Source organism: Saimiri boliviensis, chromosome 5, assembly GCF_048565385.1.
Source record: "Saimiri boliviensis isolate mSaiBol1 chromosome 5, mSaiBol1.pri, whole genome shotgun sequence".
Classification (NCBI taxonomy): domain Eukaryota; kingdom Metazoa; phylum Chordata; class Mammalia; order Primates; family Cebidae; genus Saimiri; species Saimiri boliviensis.
Window position 1 is genome coordinate 71571379 of NC_133453.1, and position 23886 is coordinate 71595264.

The 23886-nt window shown below is 40.1% G+C and overlaps 1 protein-coding gene and 1 pseudogene across 1 annotated transcript in view; both read left to right on the top strand.

Moving 5' to 3' along the window:
• LOC101042424 (PHD finger-like domain-containing protein 5A) overlaps positions 1–19768 on the top strand; it is a 28679-nt pseudogene extending 8911 nt beyond the window's left edge.
• STK39 (serine/threonine kinase 39) overlaps positions 1–23886 on the top strand; it is a 315215-nt gene that overhangs the window by 12728 nt on the left and 278601 nt on the right. The gene's annotated exons all lie outside the window — the stretch shown is intronic.

Consider the following 23886-nt stretch of genomic DNA (forward strand, 5'->3'; position numbering starts at 1 on the left):
AAAGTGTTTTTTCCTCCAGGGGGATGTGTGGGATGGTATCTATTTTGACTTTATGCTACATTTTATTTTAAATAAAAACTTAGATCTTCTGCGGCAAGCAGGCTGGTGTTGCCATTGGAAGACTGTGAAAACTGTGACAGCAAGTGTGTGATTTGTGACTCCTATGTGTGTCCCTGCATGCTGGTGCGCATATGTGATGAGTGTAACTATGGATCTTACCAGGGCTGCTGTGTGATCTGTAGAGGCCCTGAGGTCTCTGCTGCCTATTATTGTAAGGAGTGCACCATCCAGGAGAGGGCTAGAGATGGCTGCCCAAAGGTAGTCAATTTGGAGAGCTCTAAGACAGATCTCTTCTATGAACTCAAAAAATACGGCTTCAAGAAGAGGTGAATGGTGGCTGGCGCCTTCTTTCCCTCCATCTCAAGCTGCTGCAGCTGCCAGAAAAGATGCCTACTACTACTAGCAGAAAGGGAGCAGAGCCCAGAGCATCACCAGGAGTGCCTGCTAGTGTACTGGCAGCTTGCCACCCCCTCCTCTCCCTTCACCCAGACACGTGGTAGGGATGGAAAAGGACTCCTCACAGAGACTCTGGCACACTGTATTGGAGAAAGACTGATAGATTAATTAACGGTTTTTCTTGAATTCGAGAAGCAAAGATCTGTTCTCCTTATTGATATGTTCTCCTTCAACCAAGATCTTCTAAAAAGAAATAATATTTTAGTCTTCTGCTTGAGGAGTTGACTGTGAAGCTATGCCCAGTGAAACACATGTTCTCGCAGCAGCTCTGGTGGTAGCTGTCCTTGAGGAACCTTCGGTGTGTGGTGGGAAGCTATCAGAACAAGAAATGTAGGCACTTACTCTTCCAGCACTTGAGCTGCTGTCGTGTTATTTTCCTTCTGAGAAATTGGAAACCTGTTCTGTTGCTGTTATATTAATAAAGTTAGTGTTTATTTTCTGGTTAAAAAAAAGGTAGCCATTTCTATCAGTCCTCCTATGAAGAAATGAGACTAATTTTCTAAGGTAATATTAATTTGCTTTTAAGAGGCTTCTAAATGTGTTTGAAGCAGTGTTGTTTGTATTGGAATAAGTATTTAACCTTACAAAACGACTCATAGCATGACAGTGCTGTTAGTTGTTTTCAGTCAGTTTCTTTACTATTACTTGTAACAGATTCTGGATTACTTTCCATAGAAGTGGTAAGACTATCTAGGACTTGGTAGGAGATTACAGTGAGCTGTTGGCACAGAGGTAGGGATTGCAAAAGTAAAAGCTGACGGTGGCTGAGGAGTTTGCTAGGGTGGTGGGTGGGATTCTACAGTCAGATCTGTGAAGCCAGGGAGAATGGGCTCATTCCAAGGCAAAGACTAGTACACCTCAGACCTGAGCAGGTCTGAGAAAGGGAGAGAATAAGAACCTGGGGGCATTTCCAAGTTTACAGTTTGCAGGACTTGACAGGGGGTCAAGGCAAGGAAATTGATAGGAACAGTGTAATTTTTCCAAGGTTGATTCAGCAGTGGCTTCTTGTTGAGGTGGGTGCCTCTTTTGAATTTTTGCCGCCAAGGGTACCTCTGACAGGCGGAAAGACTCAGTTCCCTCTTCGTGGATTCTGACATTCCCTGTATCAGTTATCTATAGCTGTGTAACAAATGACCCCAAAACTTAGTGACTTAAAGTAAGGACCATTTTATTTGCTTATAATAAAAGTTGGCAATTTGGGTTTGGCTGGACTGTGCAGTTCTTCACATTGGGGGCAGACCCACAGTCAGCTTGGCTGGGGCTGTCTTTTAAGATGGTCTTACTTGCAGGTGAGGTCCTTGGTGCTGGCTGCTGGCTGGTCCTCACTTTCCACTGATTTCTCATCCCGAAAGAAACTTGCCTGTACTTGGTTTCTTGGCTGCAGGAGTGTTCCAAAATACTGCGAGTGGAAGCTGCAAGGACTCTTGAGGCCTAGTCTTGGAAAGTCACACGGTGCCACTTTGCCACATTCTGTTGGTTAAAGCACATCACAAGGCCAGCTCAAATTCAAGGAGAAAGGAAATAGATTTTTTTACTTTTTGAGAGGAGCAGTAAGATCACATGGCAGAGGGATGTGTACAAGTATGGGAGGAATTCTTACGGCCATTTTGTAAATTCTTTGCCTATTTAGCACAAGGAAGATGAATATACAATGTCATTCATTTAACTTTTGCTTTTCACATGTAGTAGAGGAAACTATTACCCCACTACCTTCCCCCTGGTAATTATAGTGCCATTGATTATAGGCTTCATAGACTAGTTTGCTGTGTGAACTAAGCATCATGGTGACTTTTGCTATAGAAGTGGGTTTAGAAGTATATTGCTTGCTAAACAGTCTAAAGATCTAAAGATGTTGATTCTTATGTGACATTTGAAGGGTGAAGGAGGGGTTGTGTGTGTGTGTGTGTGTGTGTGTGTGTGTGTGTGTAATGCTGATCCTTTTTAGGCTTGAGATGTTTTATTCCAGACTGACTTTCTTAAAACTCAGTACCATGTTAAGAATACGGATTGTTTGCATGCATATGTATTTTTTTTCTCCTGCCACCTACAAGTCATGAACTAGATCTGTCACAGCCCAAAAAAATAGCATATTGTCTGTCCATCACTCAATTTAAAGGTAGATTGTTGATTAATTAAGAAAGTTTCTTTACTTTGAAGTCAGTCCAGCAATACTTATTCCCTGTTTTGCAGTTTTTCAAAAGAATTGCTTGCCTATTAGGATAGAACGATTGGAAGCCTTGTAAGTGTTATTGACAAAATTACAGAATTTACCCCCTCCCGCCTTTTTTAGTTCTTGTTTTAGTTTTTTTTTGGTTTTGTTTTGTTTATTGCATATCAATGGCAGAAATAATAGAAGGAAGGGAGATGTGCTGTTATACATCTTAATTTTTTTTTCTTGAGTTGGAGTCTTGCTCTGTTGCCCATGCTGGAGTGCAATGGTGCGATCTCGGCTCACTGCAACCTCCACCTTCCTGGTTCAAGCAATTTTCCTGCCTCAGCCTCCCGAGTAAATGGGATTACAGGCACCCACCACCATGCCTGGCTAATTTTTGTAGTTTTTGTAGAGACAGGGTTTCACCTTGTGGCCACGCTGTTCTTGAACTCCTGACCTCGTGATCCACTCACCTCGGCCTTCCAAAGTACTGGGGTTACAGGTGTGATCCACCATGCCTGGCCTGTTATACCTTTTATTAAGTTGTAAAGTCTTTCTGGTAAAAGCCTTTATCATAAAATATTATATGCTTTTGGTTGTGGGAAGAGGGCTAAGTGTTATCTTTATAAAGTTAGAGATTTAAATGCCAAGTGACCTGTTTATTACATTGGAAGACAGATCTGGGCATGGGATTAATATTGTGGCGTGTCCTTCCCGTGGCTGGCCTGGGTTTCTCACATACGGAAGAAGCACTGAGAAAAGTATGTTACCTGGGCCTCTGTGGTTGTTAAAAATTCCAAGCTTGCTTAATTAATTAATTAATTAATTTGTATTTTGAGAAGGAGTTTCACTCTTATCCAGGCTGGAGTGCAGTGGTACGATCTTGGCTCACTGCAACCTCTGCCTCCTGGGTTCAAGTGATTCTCTTGCCTCAGCCTCCCAAGTACCTGAGATTACAGGCATGTGCCACCACACCTGGCTAATTTTGTATGTTTAGTAAAGACAGGGTTTCCCCATGTTGGTCAGGCTGGTCTCAAACCCCTGACTTTGGGTGATCCACTCGCCTCAGCCTCCCACAATGTTGGGATTACAGGTGTGAGCCACTGTGCCCGGCCCTATTTTAGACTTCTCAAATGTGATACAAGCAATGATACATGGTCATTGTAAAAATTTATATAACACTGATGAGTAAAAAGGGGGAAAAGTCACCTCATCACCCAAGGCTAGATAGTGTTTGAATTTTGGTATAGGAGTATATATTTACATGACATAGGACTTTTGAAAAAAAATCATGAATTGATATTTTTGTAAATGTCTACTATTTTGGTATTCCCAATGCTTTCACATTTAATTTGTTAGAGCAAGCAAAATAACTAGTCTTAGATTAATACTTGCTGACAAAAGTGATTTTTTTTCTTGAGAATTTGGCATACACAGATAGGCAAGCATGCCTTATGATTACTGGAAAGTGTGTAAGTGTATTTTTTCTCATACTGAAATGTTTTCGGATTCATGGAGTACATCGAATACAATCTATTCTCAATGTCTGTGTTACAATTTAGTATTTCTTAGGAGTATCTAGTATACTTTGTCTTTTGTCTTCCAGATACTATTGGATCACCTTATTCTGACATTTCTCACTTCGTCGATTGGTAGAAAAATCCTTTTACAAAAAGTTCTGGCACAGAGAGAAGTTAAGAGTCAGTAACTTTCTTACTGTTTGTAGATGTGTTTGAACAGAGTAGTGACTTTTGGATTTCACAGTGACTTCCTATCAAACCTAGAGCTGGCAGTGTGAGGATTTTCTAGAATAGTTAAATATGTGGTATCATTTTGTAGAAATAGAGATCTGATTTCATGTGCATGTGGGAGAAATGAATATCTAGGAATTTAATGATATGAATGTTGAATTTTGTGGTCTTCTAAATTTTAAGGATTTTATAGTATTTAGAACAAAAGGACAAAATAGGTTTTAGCTTGACTAGCCTTTGTTTAAAAAGTTTTTTTTAACTACAAAGGTATAATATTTGTGAATCAAGTACAGGAAAATAACTCTGAACTTTCATTGCCTGGAGCTGGCTTGTATGGCCACTTTAGAGTGTATTCTTGCAGATATTTTTCTACATATACATCTACATAAAGATTTTTCCAAAATGTAATAATTGTGCATGTAACATGGAAACTATACATATTGTTCTGCAACTTGTAAATTTTACTTCTTAAAGTAATATATATTACTTGTATATTTCTGTATATTTTCTGCAACTATGTTTAGTAAAACTTACACACTGCAGATATTCACAGCTGTCATTCTGGGTCATTTCTCAGAGATCCCATCCTTTAAAAAAATGCTGCTTCTGAATCTATTTCTTTCTTTTTCTTTTCTTTCTTTCTTTTTTTTTTTTTTTTTTAAGACATGAGTCTTGCTCTGTCACCCAGGCTGGAGTGCAGTGGTGTGGTCTCACTGCAACCTCTGCCTCCCTGGTTTAAGCAATTCTCTGCCTCAGCCTCCCGAGTGGCTGGGATTATAGGTGCACACCACCACGCCCAGCTAATTTTTTGTATTTTTAGTAGACATGGGGTTTCACCATCTTGGCCAGGCTGGTCTTGAACTCCTGACCTCGTGATCCAGCTACCTCGGCCTCCCAAAGTGCTGGGATTACAGGCGTGAGCCACCGTGCCCAGCCCCTGGATCCATTTCTATTCTATGAGTGCACCTTAATTTGCTTAACTAATTCCTTTATTGATGAACTTACTGATTGTTTCCAAGTTTTTATTATTTCCATGGGATAGATATCCAGAATTTGGAATGGCCAGGGCGAGTGGTATTGCGTTTATACTTTTGATAGGTACTGTGAAAATGTCTTCTAGTTTTACTAATTAAATGGTAATTTAGTTGCTCCCATTATGGACCTTAAAGATAAGAGGGAGTTAGAGTGAGGAGGCCTCTTGCCTTATTCCCAATTTGACCCAGACCTAAAATATCAAAGGTCTAGAGAAAATGGTGGGTGGGGTGAGGTGGGTAGGATAGTGGGGTAATGATGGATTGGAAAAGAAAAAAATTTTCGCCTCAGTATAGGGAATGAAAGTCGCATCACTTATGGTCTAAAAAATGAAATGTGATGAAGTTTATTCATATGAGCAAATTTATGGAAAGATTTTTTTGAATTGGTGAGAAGTCTGTATTATAGAATATAACACAATTGGTTAATCTACCCTTTAGGTTACAAAGAACAGGGAATCACTAAAATTATTCAAGTAATGGGTCATTCTTTATAAAGATAGATACAGGAATAGGGGGACAGGAATCGCATCTGTAATCCTGGGTTTTACGGCATCCCAGGAAAAGTTGAGGTGCTTGGTCTTGGGAATTGCAGTGAATGTCTGTGTGTGGACTGGAAAGTGGGTAAGACCTCAGCAGCAGGAAATTTTGGATCCTTACTATTCTGGATCCCCTAATCTTAGTATAACCAGCCAATCAGCTTGTGTTTGCTTTGTTCATGCCCACCTGCTTCTCTGGCTGTTTTTATCTGGCTTTCACATCTACTATCTGTGCATCACTTCTGCTTAGTCAGAATTTTGGCTCATTCATAGCTCCTTATGGCCCATCCAGCTTCTCTCTTCTTTCCCTGTTAGCCACAACTATGGCTGCTATCTTAATTGCAAATATTGAGAATCTAGTTTTTAGCGAGTCCCTTCATAGAGCACCTGACTGCCCTAAACTCAGACACCCTTCTTTGATAAGGGTGTAACATGGGAAGTTCCTGCCTGAGAAGAATCTCAAGTGTGGTAGGCACCGCTAGTGAGTGTTGTATGTAATGTTACTCTTACGTAAATAACTGGTCACCTAAGATGATACTTGCCTTTAAAGGGAAAGAAAAAGACAGACGATGTATCACCCAAGTCAGCAAAATGCAGTCCTGATCTAATGTACTTTTTCGGTTAAAAAAATGTGTATACACTTACAATGTGTTTGAAGAGCAGTTTATTGTTTTGAGTCAATAAATAACTTTCTTCCCTAGGAAGCAACCTCCCTTTTTCCTTACAGATTTTGTAAAGCAGGAAATCTTACGCCCAGTCTCAGTTGTAAATTATCTTAAATTCTGAAATACTGATACATGAATGCTGAGATATGGTTTGGTATTGTCTTTTTTCCTGGATTTAAAGTGCTGTGAAGTAGCTCATCCTGTTTATGTAATGGTGTTAAAATTCTGAAAAATACACCTGGAACCTGATAATCTTTGAGGAACTAATATTCCTATGTTCATAGTTTTATCAGCGGTATCTTCTCTATGGCTATTGAGAAGAGAATCTGATTTTCCCACATTTTATGATGTATTTGGTGGTCCGGTACTTCAGAGACAAAAGTTTGTTAATATCCTTTGGAAGATTTCTCAAGGTTGCTTTGTTTTCCTCTTGAGGGTCACTATTAAGTATCCCTCTTTTCCCTGTTCTCTTCCTCCTGAACCCCATTCTGCTTCATTTTCAAAATGATGGCTAGAGGGTTGGGTGTGTTAGTGACTCATGAACGGCTGAGTCCTCAACCTTGGTGTCTCTGTCCCTCAGAATCTCAAAGGGCAGTTTCCCTGTGACTTTTTAAAATGAGAACCATGTTCAGAAAGTGCTGCCTTAGTTTGGTTGCAGATCACTTGAAATGTAATCTGATTTGAGAGGCAGTGTTTAAGCTCCTGTTTACCAAAAGGTTGTTTTGATTATTATTTGCAGGAATTGTTGCTGGGTAAAAGACAAATGAACAACATGCTTGAAGAGATGACCAAATGGTCTGATTTCATGTTGGAAAGTTTATTCTGGTGGTCTTGAGTCTGGGTTTTAATCTGCATAAAAATGCCTTTTTAGCACATAAGGAAAATTAAACATTATTATTTTATTAGAACTATGTAGTGCTCCTTATTATTTAGGAGAAAAATCTTTTAAATCCTTTTTGTTAAGGCCATGTGTAATTTAAGGCTTTCATTTTGACAGCGTGGTTTCAGGTGGTTTCAGCTGATAGGTATGTTAATCTCTATTTGATTGCTTTGGTGAGGAGTTGAAAATCACCTAATGCCTGGCTTAGCGCGCATTTATAAATGCACTTTCTTTTGGTTTTCATTTCATGCAATAATGAAGTGAATTTTCCTACTGTTATTTTATTACAGATTTGACAGTTTGTCTGATTACCAGATTTAAACTAACAGTGGAACCGTATTTCCTTTAGGCTATGTCCCTTTGTTTATCCTTTTTTTTTTTTTTTGCTGGTGGATCTTTATCAGCATTATTATTAGTACGTAATGTATGTATAGAGCTGCTTCTTCAGTTACCTTGTAGCATAACAGTGGTTTTTTTTTTTTTAGGTTTAAAGATTTCCTATTCTTTTATATTTTGGTTTAGTTTTTTATTACATTCTTTTCTTTTTCCCCTTTTAAGTGCCAAAGTGTATATGAAGATGATTTTATATAGAACATATGACTATATATAATCTTTTTCTTTGTGTTTACAGAGGCAAAAATCTATTTGTGTGTTTGTGTGTGTAAAGTAATACATGACAAAAGAAAAATTATTCGTAATATAAGTTATTTGACTCTGGGGGAGAATTTTACTTTATCTTTTGAGGTAATCTTTAGAAAAAATATTCAAAGTTAAAATTCTGGGAGGGATTTTTTCCTCCATACATGAAGACTTTTAGAAGCAATTCAAGTTTGTATTAGATAATTCTGATACAAATACCTGCTATGTGCCACGGACTGGTCCAATTACTCAGCATACTTTATGCCTGATCCTTTCATCATTCCTATGAGGGTTGGTGTGATTATCTCAGTTTGACAAATCAGGAGGCAGATACTTGGATGATCATAGCCTGTTGAAGGTCACACAGCTGGATCTGAACCTCGTCATGGCTGTTTGCAAAGCCCTCTTCCTTGCTGTGGTCCCCTTTGCTGCCTCTGCTTTTGCTGTGGTCCCCTTTGCCGCCTCTGCTTTTGCTGTCTCACCTAGCTTTATGATTCTCAAACTTCAGGACAAGAAGTTATTTCTTTTGAGACAGAGTCTCACTCTCTCACTGAGGCTGGAGTGCAGTGGCACAATCTTGGCTCACTGCAACTTCTTCCTCCCAGGTTCAAGTGATTCTCCTGCCTCAGTCTCCTGATTAGCTGGTATTTCAGGCACGTGCCACCACACCTGGCTAATTTTTTTTTTTTTTTGTATTTTTAGTAGAGACTGGGTTTTACCATGTTGGCCAGGCTGGTCTCGAACTCCTGATTTCAAACAATCCGCCTGCCTCGGCTTCTTAAAGTGTTGGAATTACAGGTGTGAGCCACCGTGCCTAGCCAAGAAGTAAATTCACAGAAGAAAGGTGCCTATTTTAAAAGTAGCATCACCTGGCAATTGGAGGAAACTCCAGGCAAACCCTGATTCAGAGCCCAGTGGCATCATTTGCTAGCTTTGTAACTGAGAGCCAGTTACTTGGCCTCAGTGTGCTTTGTGGTGTTTTAGCACCAAATCTGGGCCATCATATTGACCTTGCAGAGTTGTTTTAAGGATTAAAGATCATGAATGTGTAATACATAGTAAATGGCAATGACAATTATGATAATAGTGGTTAGCACTGAGGAGTTATTATTATTATTATTATTATTATTTTTTTTTTTTTTTGAGACGGAGTTTCGCTCTTGTTACCCAGGCTGGAGTGCAATGGCGCGACCTCGGCTCACCGCAACCTCCGCCTCCTGGGTTCAGGCAATTCTCCTGCCTCAGCCTCCTGAGTAGCTGGGATTACAGGCATGGGCCACCATGCCCAGCTAATGTTTTGTATTTTTAGTAGAGATGGGGTTTCACCTTGTTGACCAGGATGATCTCCATCTCTTGACCTCGTGATCCACCCGCCTCGGCCTCCCAAAGTGCTGAGATTACAGGCTTGAGCCACCGCGCCCCGCCAGGAGTTGTTATTATGTGTCAGCATAGTTAGCTCATTTAGTCCTTACAACAAACCAGTGTACAGGTACTACTGTCCCTGTTTTACGTGGAAAGTTCTCAGTGTGTGAAGGCTCTTGTTATTTATATTTAGCACATCAGTATACCCTTCCATTGGTATGGCTAATTGAGGATTCACTGACTAGAGAATTCACTGTCATTCAATAAACATTAGTTAAGCATCTCCTATAGGGTAATTAAAATAGATAAAGGTTCTTTTTTCAAACCTTATATTTTCGTGATTACTTTTTACATATTTGTCTTCTAACTGGTTTTATTTGTGGTGTTACAAAGGGATTAATCTTATGGTAGCTTAAGCACTTAAACATTTCACATGCAGGAAAATCATGAAAGTAAGTGCTTACATTCCAAGCCACTTTTTATATGTCTTCAAAATAATTAATGCTGTTACATTGGCAAAAGGGCTCAGAAGATACGAGGAGATGAGGAAACTTCTAAAAATACCCTCTACTACTCTCATTCTTTCTTCTGTCACACAAAGTACCCAAAAATGCAACTGATAAATAAGTTGCATAAAGCAGCAATCCTCATGGCCTGGGTTTAGAAACGTTATTAGCATTAATGCTAACGTGCTGACAGCTGAAAAGAGCACAGACGAATTCTGGCAGTGGACTCACAGTTCATTATAGCAGGGAGAGGGATTCCCACACCAGCTGAAAACGCCGTGGGGTTTCGCTCATGTGCTTCCCACCATTGAAACCAAACTAGAATACAGCCAAAACAGCAGACTGTTAGACATGTAAAAGAATTTTAAAAGACGCAAATGCACTACTCTATAAACATGCCTGTCATCTCCTGGCTGGTAATGCAAGGCACTGTGTGGGTTAGGAAAGTTCTTCCTTCCATGTTAGAGAAAGTGGAACCTTACTTCCTAAATTGTGAAACAGAGTGGGAAGAGTGGAGAGTCTGTTCATTAGAAAGACCTGAGCGACTGTGAGCTAGCTGAAGGTCAGAATTTAAATCTCCCTGCTTTTACTTGACCAGATGATAGGTTGATTATCCTCCAGCTCTCTATTTGGTCTTTGTTGCGCTCCGGTGAGCGCCAGCATTGCTACATCTTGGTGATCCAAAGAGGAAGCGTCCTTTGTGGTCTGACCTTGAGGAACTTGGAAAGTCTGCAGGAGAGAAATGTACAGGGAAATGATTATATCCTGTGAGGTAATTCTCTGGTGAAGGTGTGTAACTAATCATTCCATCTCCAAAGTTCTGTGTTTCATCAATAGCATGTTATATAGTTGTACTATTGATCCTAAAGGAAGGGATTTAAATTCCGATTTGGAAATTCCAGCCATCCACTCTGTTTTGCAGACTAGTTGTCTTGTTGCAAGACAGACTAGTAGGACTAATGTTTTCATAAAACTTGGCAATATTGTTCATAAAAATAGTTTTTGAAGTTTAGTGCTAGCTATACAAACATGGGTTAAATGCTGACATTGACTGAATAATCTAAGTGTGTGTGTGTGTGTGTGTGTTTGTTTTTTGATATGCATATATTAACATCATGTTCTAGCTTGTATGTAAACTCTGGACTCTGAGACAATCAATGTTTAAACTTTCAACAAGGAAGAGAAATAATGAAAAGAAACAATGTTTGTTTTTTTTTGTTGTTTTACCTAGTAACTAAATTTACCATTGTTCTAAGAACTCAACAAATGACCACAGGATGTGAAGTTAATCGAGTTGTGCCTTTGAACAAAGGTATCCTGGTTATAGTGGAATTTTTTATTTCCCATCATCCTGCTCATGTGTTCATTTTCCTGCCTGTTCTGAAATCACCAGCAGTTCAGCATGACTTACCCAAGTCAAATTACTGCAGTGCAAAGGAAGCCAACCCAGGAAACAAAAGGAATTCGATTTCTACCTTTTAGTGGAATAATGCTAAATTAAGTGACTTACTTAAAAAAAAAAAAAAAAAGACCCCTGCAGTGCAGCCTAGATTTAGTTGAAGGTGCTATTTAACTGAAAGTGAGGGCAGTGTGTATAATCTTAATCTCCTCAATTGGACACATGTTCAATTATATTATTTTTGACAAAAAGCTTTTTATTTCATCCAGAAGAAGCTAAGCAAGCATTTAATGAAGAACTGTTAGGAACCAGAATTTCTCTAGAAATATTGCCTTTGATTTTGTGGAACATTTTTCTTGGTCCAGTTGAAATGACTTGCCTTTGATTTTGATATCTCTTTTGGCATTCACTATACATGTTGTCTCTTTGGGAGAAGAGGCCTGTGTCTTCGTAATCATGTTAGTCATCTCTCCCACCTCATCAGTGCTGTATTAATCGCTGCTCTGCCAAGTACTTTTTACATGCACATCTCATTTAATACTGAGAGGAAGCCAATGAGGAAAATGAAGCCGAAGATTTAAAGTATTTGCTAGGGTCAAATTGAGTTTCTCTCGCTCCAGAGTCTCTAAGTCCACTGTTAATCATTATGCTGTGCTGCTTAGAGTGATTTTCTCTTTGTCCCAGGAGAACTCTCACTAGATAAACCAACAGCATATTCAGTACATGCGCGTTGCTTCTCAGCAAACAAGTTCTCAGTTTCGTTGGGCATTTGTTGCTGTCGCTAACACAGTTGTTTAGTTTCCTTTCATTATTGTGATCCCAGCACTTTGGGAGGCTGAGGTCAGAGGATCGCTTGAGGTTAGTAGTTTGAGACTAGCCTGGGCAACATAGTAAGACCCTCGTCTCTACTTATAAATATATATATTATTCACATTAAAATTTATTAACAAGGAACAACTTTGACTATCATTGTTATTCAAATACACAAGCAAAGGAAGGCTCTTCATTTCTTTCTTTGGACAGTACCTCGTAGCATGCCATTATGTTTCAAGGTGCACTGTCATAAGATGAGCAGATAATGCTTGGATGAGAAAGTTTAAAGCAAACTTGTGAATCAAAATTCACACACACACACACACACACACACACACACACACAAAATCAAAGCAAGAAAAGTAGGTTAAAGGAACTTGACGTCTCCTTCTTTTTAATATCAGGGTAACTTGTGAGGGCCTGGAAGACATCTATCAAGTTGTGAACACAGTCTCATCTTTTAAAATGTTGATTCTAATAAATGGCTTTTTTTAGTTCCTAAACCTGGACCATCAGACAACACTGAGATTGCTAGGAGAGCAATTGTGAGACCAGAGTTTTGTTGCATTGAGAAGAGTTCTTGCTTACCCCAGACCACTTGGAGAGAAGATCAGGGAGGGGTTAGATATGTTTTCTTTTTCTTTAACGAAGGGCATCTGTCTGAATGGCATTGGGTTTGGACAACAGAGGGATAGAGGAGACCTACACACAACTCTCTGTGATTTAGTGGGAAGGAAGGAAGTAAACTAAGTCACAGAAAAGCCTTCCTTTCCCTAAGGAAGTGGACAGAGATAGAGACCTCTTCTGTCTGGGGTAGGAAGTCCCCATAATATCTGACTTATCTGTATTCTGCTAGGCTTTTGAGCAATAACTTGAGAGATAAGTATATGTGAAAAGTATCTGAATACACCCAAAATATCTGAAGATTTTTTTTTTTCTTTGAGACAGACTCTTACTCTATCGCCTAGGCTGGACTGCAGTGGCACAGTCTTGGCTCACTGCAACCTCCGCCTCTGGGTTCAAGTGATTCTCCTGCCTCAGCCTCCCCAGTAGATGGGATTACAGGCGCCCACCACCATGCCCGGCTAATTTTTTTTCTTTCTTTCTTTCTTTCTTTCTTTTTTTTTTTTTTAAAGTAGAGATGGGGTTTCACCATGTTGGTCAGGCTGGTTTGAACTCCTGACTTCAGATGATCCACCCACCTTGGCCTCCCAAAGTGCTGGGATTACAGATCTGAGCCACTGTGCCTGGCCCTGAAGATTTTTTTTTTTTTTTTAACTTACTGGACATACAGGACACGTTTGGACCACTAAGGTGCACTGGGTATCATGTAGGACTTGTGATAGAATTGAGATTTTGTTGGGACATTCCTTTACTCACTGCCCTGTTGAGGTAACAGTGTCCCAAAAGGATCGATGTTGCTTTGCCGGGGACTGTCATCCGGGAGACTGATTGGGCTTCTCTTCTCTCCAATACAAACAGTGCTCAATGGAAAAGAGACGAGAAAAGTACAAAACACCCCAGATTTCCTACTGCTTTGCTCTGTTAGATTCATTTCCAAGGTAGGGCAGTTGATCGTAGAAGGTGTTATCCGATGCCATGGCCTATCTCTGATGTTTGAGGATTTAATTTCTGTTCTTGCATATTATTTAATATGTGGCCCCAATCTGCTTTTTCAAGTAATCTTCTTTTACTCCTCAGCAGTACTTTACTGCTTCCTGAAAATAAGGGGTAGTCCACCTTTTTGCCTTTGTTGCTCCCCTGCCTACTTTTTGGAGTGCTGTCATCTCACTGTTTCTTCCTCAGTATACCAGTTATGTGAGTCTTGCAAGGTTCAACCTAAATGTCCGTCCCAAATTCTTGATTCATAGGATTCTTAGGGAAAATCATCTGTAGCTGTGTTATACAGCAGCTTGGGAATAAAGCTTATTTCCTCAGGTAGCTTTTTAAGTTCCTGAAGAATAAGAAGCATGCCTGTCCTGAGTTTCATGTTGTGGGTAAGATGTAACATGGCTCATGCCACTTGGCAGGAGCTGGTGGTTGGTTGTTGAATGGCTGCATGAACTTCCATCAATCTTTTGACTTTCCTAATAGCTTTCTCTGTGTTTAATTCAGGCTTTCTCCATGTCTTTTTCAGAGTCTAGACCTTTTGGAATCTGCTTTTATTTCTTACACTTTTTGCGGGGCGGAGGGGGGGGTTAGGGAAGAGTGTATTCTGTGTTCTTGTCTTTACCCTCTATGGCTGGAATCACTTTTGGAAAGATATGACACTGTTTTGACTTTGTCTCTGAGCCTTTCTACTCAGAGACAAAATCACAGGAGTTTCTCTCAGGACAGCCATGTTCTTTAGGTGACTTGGCCCTTGCTGTAGCAAACCTACCTTGGTTGAGCGTTTGCCTTGGAGCAGTGGAAGAGTAGTGGACATGAGTACCACTGTCCTGTGTCCCAACCTTTGTATGCATAACGGTGTGCCTCACAGTCACTATTTTTGATGGTAGGACTTTGTTCGGTCAACTTTGTGGAAAAGGTGATACATGTTGAACACTGCGAAAGTGAACTTCCCAAGATATTCTTTTGGGGAATGTTCTGAGCTTTTGTGGTTCGTTACAAGTGACTTGTCTAATTTGGACATTTACCTCTGCTGTCCCATGGGTCTTGGCAAATGACAGCTGCAGTGCTGATGTTTCAGAGGAGAGAAGCTTTGTTAGAGCACAAGGTTATCTGGGAACCCTCTTCCAATGTATGTGGTCTAGTTCTGTTTAAATTATTTCTCCATTACAATTCCCATTAGCAAAAGTCATAGCATTTCCATTTATTGCCTACTTAATGGTGACATGATATTAAAAGATGTTTATATGATTCTTACATATCTTAGTACTTTCAAAATAGAGACTTTTAATGATTTACTGCTAGTAAGCTATTGCTGTCTAAATCATGGTAACATGGACATGATCTTAGGATTAGTAGTTACGCTTTTTTCTTCCTCCTCTCCATAGGACATTATGTTTCTAGGGCTGGCTTTGATGATTAAATACATATACAGTCAGCCCTCCATATCCATGGCTTCTGCATTTGTGGATTCAACCAAATGTAGATTGAAAATATTTGGGAAAAAAATAGATGGTTGCATCTGTACTGAACACGCACAGACTTTTCTTCTTGCCGTTATTTCCTAAACATTATGGTATAACAGCTATATACATAGCATTTACATTGTCTTAGGTATTACTCTGGATGTGATTTAAAGTATACAGGAAGATGCGCATAGGTTATATGCAAATGCTACATCATTGTTTACAAGGTTCTTGAATGTCCATGAATTTTGATATTTGTGAGAGGTCCTGGAACCAATCCCCACTGAGTACTGAAGGGCAATTGTGTGTGTGTGTGTGTGTGTGTGTGTGTGTGTGTGTGTGTGTGTATATTTTGTGTGTATGTGGGAAGTGGGGCTGAGGATAGGATAATTGGTGATCCCCACATAATAGAAATATTCTGAAATGTCAGTTTATATGATTCTTTAATTTTTCTAGATCTGTATTTCTGCTGTATGGGAAGGTAATAAAGGTTATAATAAATAATTGGAATAATTCCCCTTCCTGCATCCTGAGACTGGCCTTTTTCTGACTGATAGAAACCGGGGGTTTCTAATTCATGCTGAATCTGAATCTCCTCCTCCAATAATGAAGGTCCATAGGAGATTCTACCAAGTGAATCTGCAATGGAATGCATTCCCTGTGTGACTTAAGGAATTCAGACTCATTACTTCCTAGGCACCCTTTGTGGAATGTTCTTTAATAACATTGGAGAGTGGGGTGCTTTTCAAGACACAGGTAGAGCTGCAGGGAAACACGTAATCCCTGATTTTGGTTTTGTGAGTTTATTCAGGTTCATAAGATAATGGCTTGTAGAAATACAACCTGACAGGTCTGAACAAAATCTCCTTTTCTCAATAGAGCATGACTGTCTCTGCTGAGAACCTAGGGCTAGAGCTCACCATATTCCAACCAGTGCTCCTGGGCTGACTTAAAAATGCCTCATTCCTAGCAGGTTGGTTAGGTAAAGATTCCTGGTATGGAAAAGGGGCAGGTATGCCAGTAGTCACCAACCTGGGGAGTGCCTGGCACAGAGCTGGTGACCAAGATCTCCTCAGGAGATGAAAGTTCACTGCTGTTCATGAGATCATCTGTGCCTAAGAGATGTGGTGGTAACATTACTCTTGCCTTTAGAAAGTTGAAAGCACACGAATAATGTCTGCTTTTGAAGGTGGCTTATAACAACGTTTCTTTGCCTAAAGACTTGTATTTCTGTAAGGTTTGTTGAAGCTGAGGATGGAGATTTGCCACTTCATTAGATGACTCACGTCACTGAAAAAAGACATTTAGCCCCTTTTCCTGGACTGTCCAATCTGGAGAATTTCTTGTAGGAATGCCAAGGAGATCTTCAAACAGCCAAACACAACTTTTGCCTTGGTGTGCAGGCATGCTTCTGTTTCTGTCAAAATAAATTAGGCTGGTGAGTCCTAAATTAGGAAAACATAATTTGCTACTTGTGTTTCTTATTTAACAAGTAGCGTAAAAGCTGGCCTCAAAGAAAACAAAACAAATATCCAAACCAACCTCAAGTCGTTTGACAGAAGATGATTCTACCTTTGCCAAGAGTGAGAAAGACATACCTTCTCTGGGAGATGGGAAGCCTTCATCTGTCTCCCTCTGGTTTGACTCAGTCCTCACTTTCCATGTACCTCTGGTCAGTTCACCTTGCCCATTTCTTCCACTGCTCCTCATATTGTGTTGGGATTTGCAGGCCTAAAAAAGGAAGTACCTGGGAGCCCTGTCCATCTCTGAACTCTGTTTCCTGTCTCTCTTCCATTAATGTGGGTTTCTCCTCACATTGCTTTTACCCAGTACATGAATGATTCCCTTTGTCAAGCTTATTGGAAATCCCTGTGGGAGGGATGCTGTGCAAAAACATAATTGTATTGCATAACTGCCCAGTCCTTAGAGATGCCAGATCACCCTTGGCACCTTCACAGACCCTGTTCTCTGACCATTCCCTAGAGAGCAGGGTGAGGTGCACTTGAGAGGTGGCTCTGTCCTCTACCCCAGTACCATGGTCCACGGTGATGAGCTTTATCCCAGCTCTGATGAAAGACTATTTTAGGTTTTCTAAAATACAAGTCCTTACCTAGCCCAGAAGGGAATGTTTCCATTTCACCGCTCCCCTCCCCCCCCCTTTTTCCTCTTGTGTGATTCTTTCCAGCTGCTGTTCCTTCACAAATGTCAAGTTTGTTTCCCCTGTGTCACCTTGAGGCAACTGACATTCGTGACTAATTATTAAAAAGGGCAGCCTTTTAGTTTATTTTGATGAAAACAAACTCTCAGAGAACTCTGTTAGATGCGCTCTTATTTGAGCAGGTGACACGATCCTGCAAAAGTGGGGTTTTTAGCATGATAGTTGGAGGAGTCAGAAGGTCCAAGGTGAGCTTCATGGACTTACTACTGACGCCCTGTGTATTCTCTGAACTAATTCCAGGGCTTTAAACTTAATACCAAACAGCCAGGCCAGGTGGTCATGGGGCTTACAGAAGGGTCATCTTGGAGCAAAGAACCATACAATGAACTCTTATCCAGCTAACGTTTTTTTTTTTTTTTTTTTTTTCTCCCCTGTAAAATCAAATTAAATCAGCCTCAGTTTGGGGGATGTGGACATGATGGGAGGGTATGATTAGAGTCTTGGCTCTTTAGTAGTGCCAGTGGTTTGTGGGAGCAGTCTGGCTATGAAGGATGCATAAAATATAACTCCACAATTTAAACTTATTTCAGAATAAGGCTTTTTGAGGCACATACCATTGCAAACCATTTTTCATCCTTCATCATGAAACCTTCATTCATTGGCATATAGGGTCAGTGCAGATACTGTGTTGAAAACATGTGGATTGTGGTACATTCCTAGAACCGTAAAAGAGACCAATAAAAGATGGTATGTACTAATATTAAGAGAGCTCCAAGATACACACTACTGGGTAAAGACAGCAAATGCCAAAATGGAGAATAGAGTTGCTGCCAAAAAGGGGCAGCAAACCAGTACAGTCTTTGGATTTCCAGTGGAGGAAAATCTTACCTCAGTTCATGGTGCATAGTTATCAGTGGTCTGGGCAGGACCTTTTTTCAGCATTATCCTGGGTAACATCATTTCTTGACTTTCTTTTATCCTTATTCCCCTTACTCATTCCTTTCCCCCGTAGTCAGCCTTTTAAATATTTATCTATATCCTTTAATTTGTATACGTGTAAAACATGTTACTGTTTTACATGCTGCTTTTTCTGAAGTGAAATCCACATAGCATAAAATTATCCTTTTAAGATGAACAATTCAGTGGCGTTTAGTACATTCACAATGTTGTTTAGCCACCACCTCTGTCTAGTTCCAAAACATTTCCACCGTTCCCCGTGCCGTGAAAGTTACTCTCCATTTTCCCTTCTCCCAGCCCCTGGCAACCACCTGTTTCTAAGATTTTCCTATTCTGTATATACGTCATATTCTGGATATATGTCCTATCCAGAATACAAATGGAATTAAACAGTATGTGATTGACCTATTCTGGATATACTATCCAGAATATAAATGGAATTAAACAATATGTGATCTTTTGCCTGCCTGTGTGTGTTTTCAAATCACTCTTTATTGAGTTCTAATTTATGTAGCTAAAATGTACCCACTTTTTAGTGGACCTTGTGTGGTTTTTGTTGTTGTTATTTTTGACATCTTTCACATTTGCTTATAGCAACCCCGTGGGACAGTCACTATCATCACCTTGTTCTGCAGATGAGGCTTGAGACTCAGGGATGCCGAGTGCTTGCCTGGGATTGAGTGGCAGGGTAGGATGTGGAGGTGGGCAAACTGGTTCTAGAGTCCATGCTGCTCCACCACTGTTGTCCACCGGCCTCTCAGGTCTTTACATGGGCGATTTCAGAGCCTGCTTTTTTCCATACAAAATGATACTGTTTATCAGGTTGACAAAAAAGTGGCTGCAGAATATCCTACTATTGTATATACCACAATTGAAGGATTTTTGATGGATTTTTAGGATGTTTCTAATCTTTGCTATTCATAAACCATATTGAAAGGACCATTAAGGGTCAAAGAAAATTTTAAAGACCTATATATTCATTATAGAAATACAGGCAAGCAAGGAAAATAAGCTAAAAACATATAAACATTCCCCTCAGAGTTAACTGCTTTATGCAGTTTTTTAACATAGCGTTCCAGTTTGTCTTATACTTCTTATTTATTTATTTTAGGTAGGGTCTCGCTGCATACCCAGGCCAGGCTGGCTTACTGCAACTGCCACTTCCTGGGCTCAGGTGATCCTCCCTGCTCCACCTCCCGAGTAGCTGGGACTACAGGCGCACATCACCACGGCCAGCTAATTTTTGTGTTTTTTATAGAGACAGGGTTTCACCATCTTGCCCAGGCTGGTTCTCTCTCTCTCTCTCTCTCTCCCCTTCTCTCTCTCTCTCTCTCTCTCTCTCTCTCTCTCTATATATATATATATATATATATATGTATTTTTTTTTTTTTTTTGAGATGGAATTTCCCTCTTGTTGCCCAGGCTGGAATGCAATGACACAATCTTGGCTCACTGCAACCTCTGACTCCTGGGTTCAAGCAATTCTCCTGCCTCACCCTCCCTAGTAGCTAGGATTACAGGCATGTGCCACCACGCCCGGCTAATTTTGTATTTTTAATAGAGATAGGATTTCCCCATGTTGGTCAGGTGGTCCTGAACTCCTGACCTCAGGTGATCCTCCCTTCTCAGCCTCCCAAAGTGCTGGAATTACAGGCATGAGCCACTGCACTGGGACAGGTCCTCTATATTTTTTAATGGGGAAAAAAAGCACTTTAGGAGAAAGGATGATATGATAAATGAAGTTTTGTAGTAGAAAGTTTATAGTATACTGTAAGTATCTTTTAATCTAACAATAGTGAATATTTACTAAGTGCTTAACACATGACAGCGACTGTTTTCATGTTTTACACTATTTCATGGCAATCATTTGAGGTATGTGGTTATTATGGCAGATGAGATTTGTGTATTTTTAAATCCACACAAATAGTTTTGTGCTCTAGCACTTCCTATTTCTCACTTTTTAAATTCAGTGCTGAATTATGATTAATCCATCCATCTACCTTGCTGTGTGTATCTAGACATTTGCTGTCACCATGAGTTTCCTTATCTCTTCTTGTAACTCCCAGTCCCCACACACAGCACTGTGGGGAACATCTGTGTACCTGTACTCGTGGATCTGTGGGAGGAGTCTCTGGGAGATACAGCCAGCAACAGGATGAATGGATCATGGGGTATTTACGTACTTAATACAACTAAGTATTTGACAGAGGCAGATTCTCCTCCATAATGGCCGTCCTGGAGTCTATACTCTTATGCTTTATCTTTTCTGTGGTTTCAAAGATATATGTATAAATGCCTAGAAGAAAAGGACCAGAAAGAGATATACCAAACCAGAGGAACATTGACAAGAAAACCAGGAGGGAGAGGATGATCGGAGGACCCTTAGGCAGTATCCGTCCTGAAAGGATGTATCGTAAGGACACTTGTCTTCACGTGTAACTTACCATTATAATTTACTGTTTTAAAAAAAGGTCTGAAATGTGACCTTTACCTGAAGTTTACAGTGCTATGCTGTGAACACATTTTAAATTGTGAATGCCTGGATTAAGGTTAGTCATGGAACAGGGAATGAGTTCTTCTTTGCAACTTGGTGCTCTTTGATGCATGCTCTAAACAATTATCAGGTAATACCAGTGAGCCCTCTTTTTTTATGAGTTGGAATTTCGCTCTTGTTGCCCAGGCTGGAGTGCAATGGCGCGATCTTTGGCTTCCAGCAAGCCCTCTTTAGGCATTTAACTGAAGTTTCTCAGATGGCTCAGAGAAGTTGAATAATTTTCCCAGGAGCACAGGGTCAGGAGATTTGGCCCAGGTGATGTGGAGAGGTGAGTCAGAACAGCCAGCTTCTTTCACGAGAGTTTGTTGATTGGTACTTAAGGTTGGGGAGGAACTCGTGCTTTTTCCCTGCAGGTGAGGTGGGGAGGAAACATTCTCAAGAACAGTAAGTTTTAGTAGCTTCCTTATGCGAACACTCCACTGAACGAATGTATTCGTCTGGTCTGTTTACTGAGCACAAGATATTCAGATAGCCTTTGCCTGACAAGCTGCTTCTGTTGCTGCGAAAGGAAGGTAAAAGGAAGGTCTTCAATTTACGACTCAAGCTTTCTTCCTTCGCTTCTTCTAAAGTGAGAGAAACAAAGGTTCTGGATGACTGGCTGAGATATTTTTTAAAGGTGACATTCAGGTTCCTTTTGGATCTTAGTTTCAACTGAGATGTCTCATTCTTTCTCTGGAGCTAAAATGAATAGAGATCAAAAAGCCAGTTTTGAAAGTAACTGATCGAGTGGGGCAGTTAACCATCAACGCTCTCATCCGTTCTCCCTTCCCAGCGCCTTACCTACACCTTGATTATGGTACAGGCTTATTTAATAAGAGAACCAGTGAGAGTTTGTGTCAGAATTTTACTTTCAGAACCAGGCATAGGAATTTGTATGTGAATGCACTGTGCAGAAAAAGGAGGTGTTTGCACACAACTACACTCAGGTTATTTTCCACTCCTGCACAGTGACTAGTACAGATAACCTCTCATGAGCTACTCAGAGTTGCAAGACAGGGTATTGATGATACTTTGTCAAGGAGGCAATATATTTGCTACTCACAACCAAGTAAAATTAAAATGTGATAATAAATTGGAAGGCAGATACAGATATAAAGTCCCATCTTTAAGGCAGGAATACTTTCTAACACCAAATATTACTCAGAACTCACTGGTTTAGAGGTTGAAGGCACAAAGCATGGTGGGGAAGGCTGAACCCTTGGCCTGTCTGATCACAGGGTTGGTGAACTCTGGTAAACTCTAGAACAGAAATGACCCTTATAAACAGGTGCACATATATGGTGCGTACCTGATGAATGTGTGCTGAACAATGAATAATTAATACTACTTCCTTTTGACTCATGTGTTTGAAATGAACAGTCACTGTAATTGCAGTGTATACTTGTGTGGAGCAGGGAAGTTGAGCAATACACCCATATTTAGTAACACTCTTGAGATAGGTGGAGAGGGAAAGATAACAGTCATTCTTTGCTTTTTATGTGAATCTAAATTAAAATATTTTTTATTGTCTAGATTTGTAGCTAGTTAATTTTTTTGCTCTAGAATATTGAGAGTGCAAGATTTTAAAGTTGGATTTAGATGAACTGAAGTTTCAGTTTGTGCATTGTGATTAGGTAAACAGAGAAAATGGGCTAATAAGTTATAATTTCTTTTTGTAACTATATAATGCCTACTCACCATTGACATTTTGATGAGCATAGTTTTTTGCCTTATTTCAGAGAAAGACAAGTGAAATTATAATCAAATTGTATATTATTTGTGTAGATTGTCTTCTTTAGCATTCCCATAGAAAACAAAGAGAAGATTGAAGATTTTCCCAAGTTCAGATTTTAAATCTGTTATTCAAAATTTGAGGCCAGGTGTGGTGGCTCACACCTGTAATCCCATCACTTAGGGAGGCAGAGGTGAGAGGATCAGTTGAGGTCACAAGTTGAGACCAGCCTGGCTGACATGGCAAAACCTCATCTCTACTAAAAATATAAAAAGTAGCTGGGCATGGTGGCAGTTGCCTATGGTCCCTGCTCCTAGGGAGGCTGAGGCAGGAGAATCGCTTGAACCCAGGAGGTGACGGTTGCAGTGAGCTGAGATCAGGCCACTGTACTCCAGCCTGGACGAAAGAGCAAGCCTTGTCTCAAAAAACAAACAAACAAAACAAAAAACAAAGTTTGATAGTTTGCTTAACTAATGGGAGTAGGTGCCTTGATGTGTATGTGTAGCTTGTGTGATCCAGGAACTGATAATGAAGTTGCAGCATCTCTAAGCTAGAAAGTTTAATGAAACCACAATGTATTTTCTTTTATAGCAGTTCTCTGAGCCAGCATTTCAAGAAGGGGTTGGGGGAAAATGGTGATAAATTACCTTTGAAGTGAACTTTTGAATATTTGTTGTAAATCTTTGGGTTTACACATTTAATTTTAAAAATTGCAGGTGATAATTGTGAAAAGTATCAGTTTGCAGTATGTTCTCAGTAGTGGTAATATGACCCTTAAAAGAAGTAAGCATATATATATATATATATATATATATACATACATACACACACACACTTGTTTTATGAACTCGTGTCTTCAGAGTTGGTGTGACATTTTTGTAGCATGGGTGAGAATTGAGATTTTTCTAATGACACGTGTTTGTTTCCTTCCTTTTCTTTTTCCTTCTCTTTCTTTCTTTCCTTCTCCTTTCTTTCCTTCTGTCTCACTTTCTCTTTCTTTCTTTTCTTTCTTTCTGTCTCTTTCCCCCTCTTGTTTCCTCCTTCCCTCCCCTCCCCTCCCCTCCCCTCCCTTCTTTTCCCTTCCCTTCTCTCCTCTCTCTGTTTGTTTCCCTGGCTGGAATGCAATGGCCATCTCCGCTCATTGCAATCTCTGCCTCCTGGGCTCAAGCAGTTGTCGTG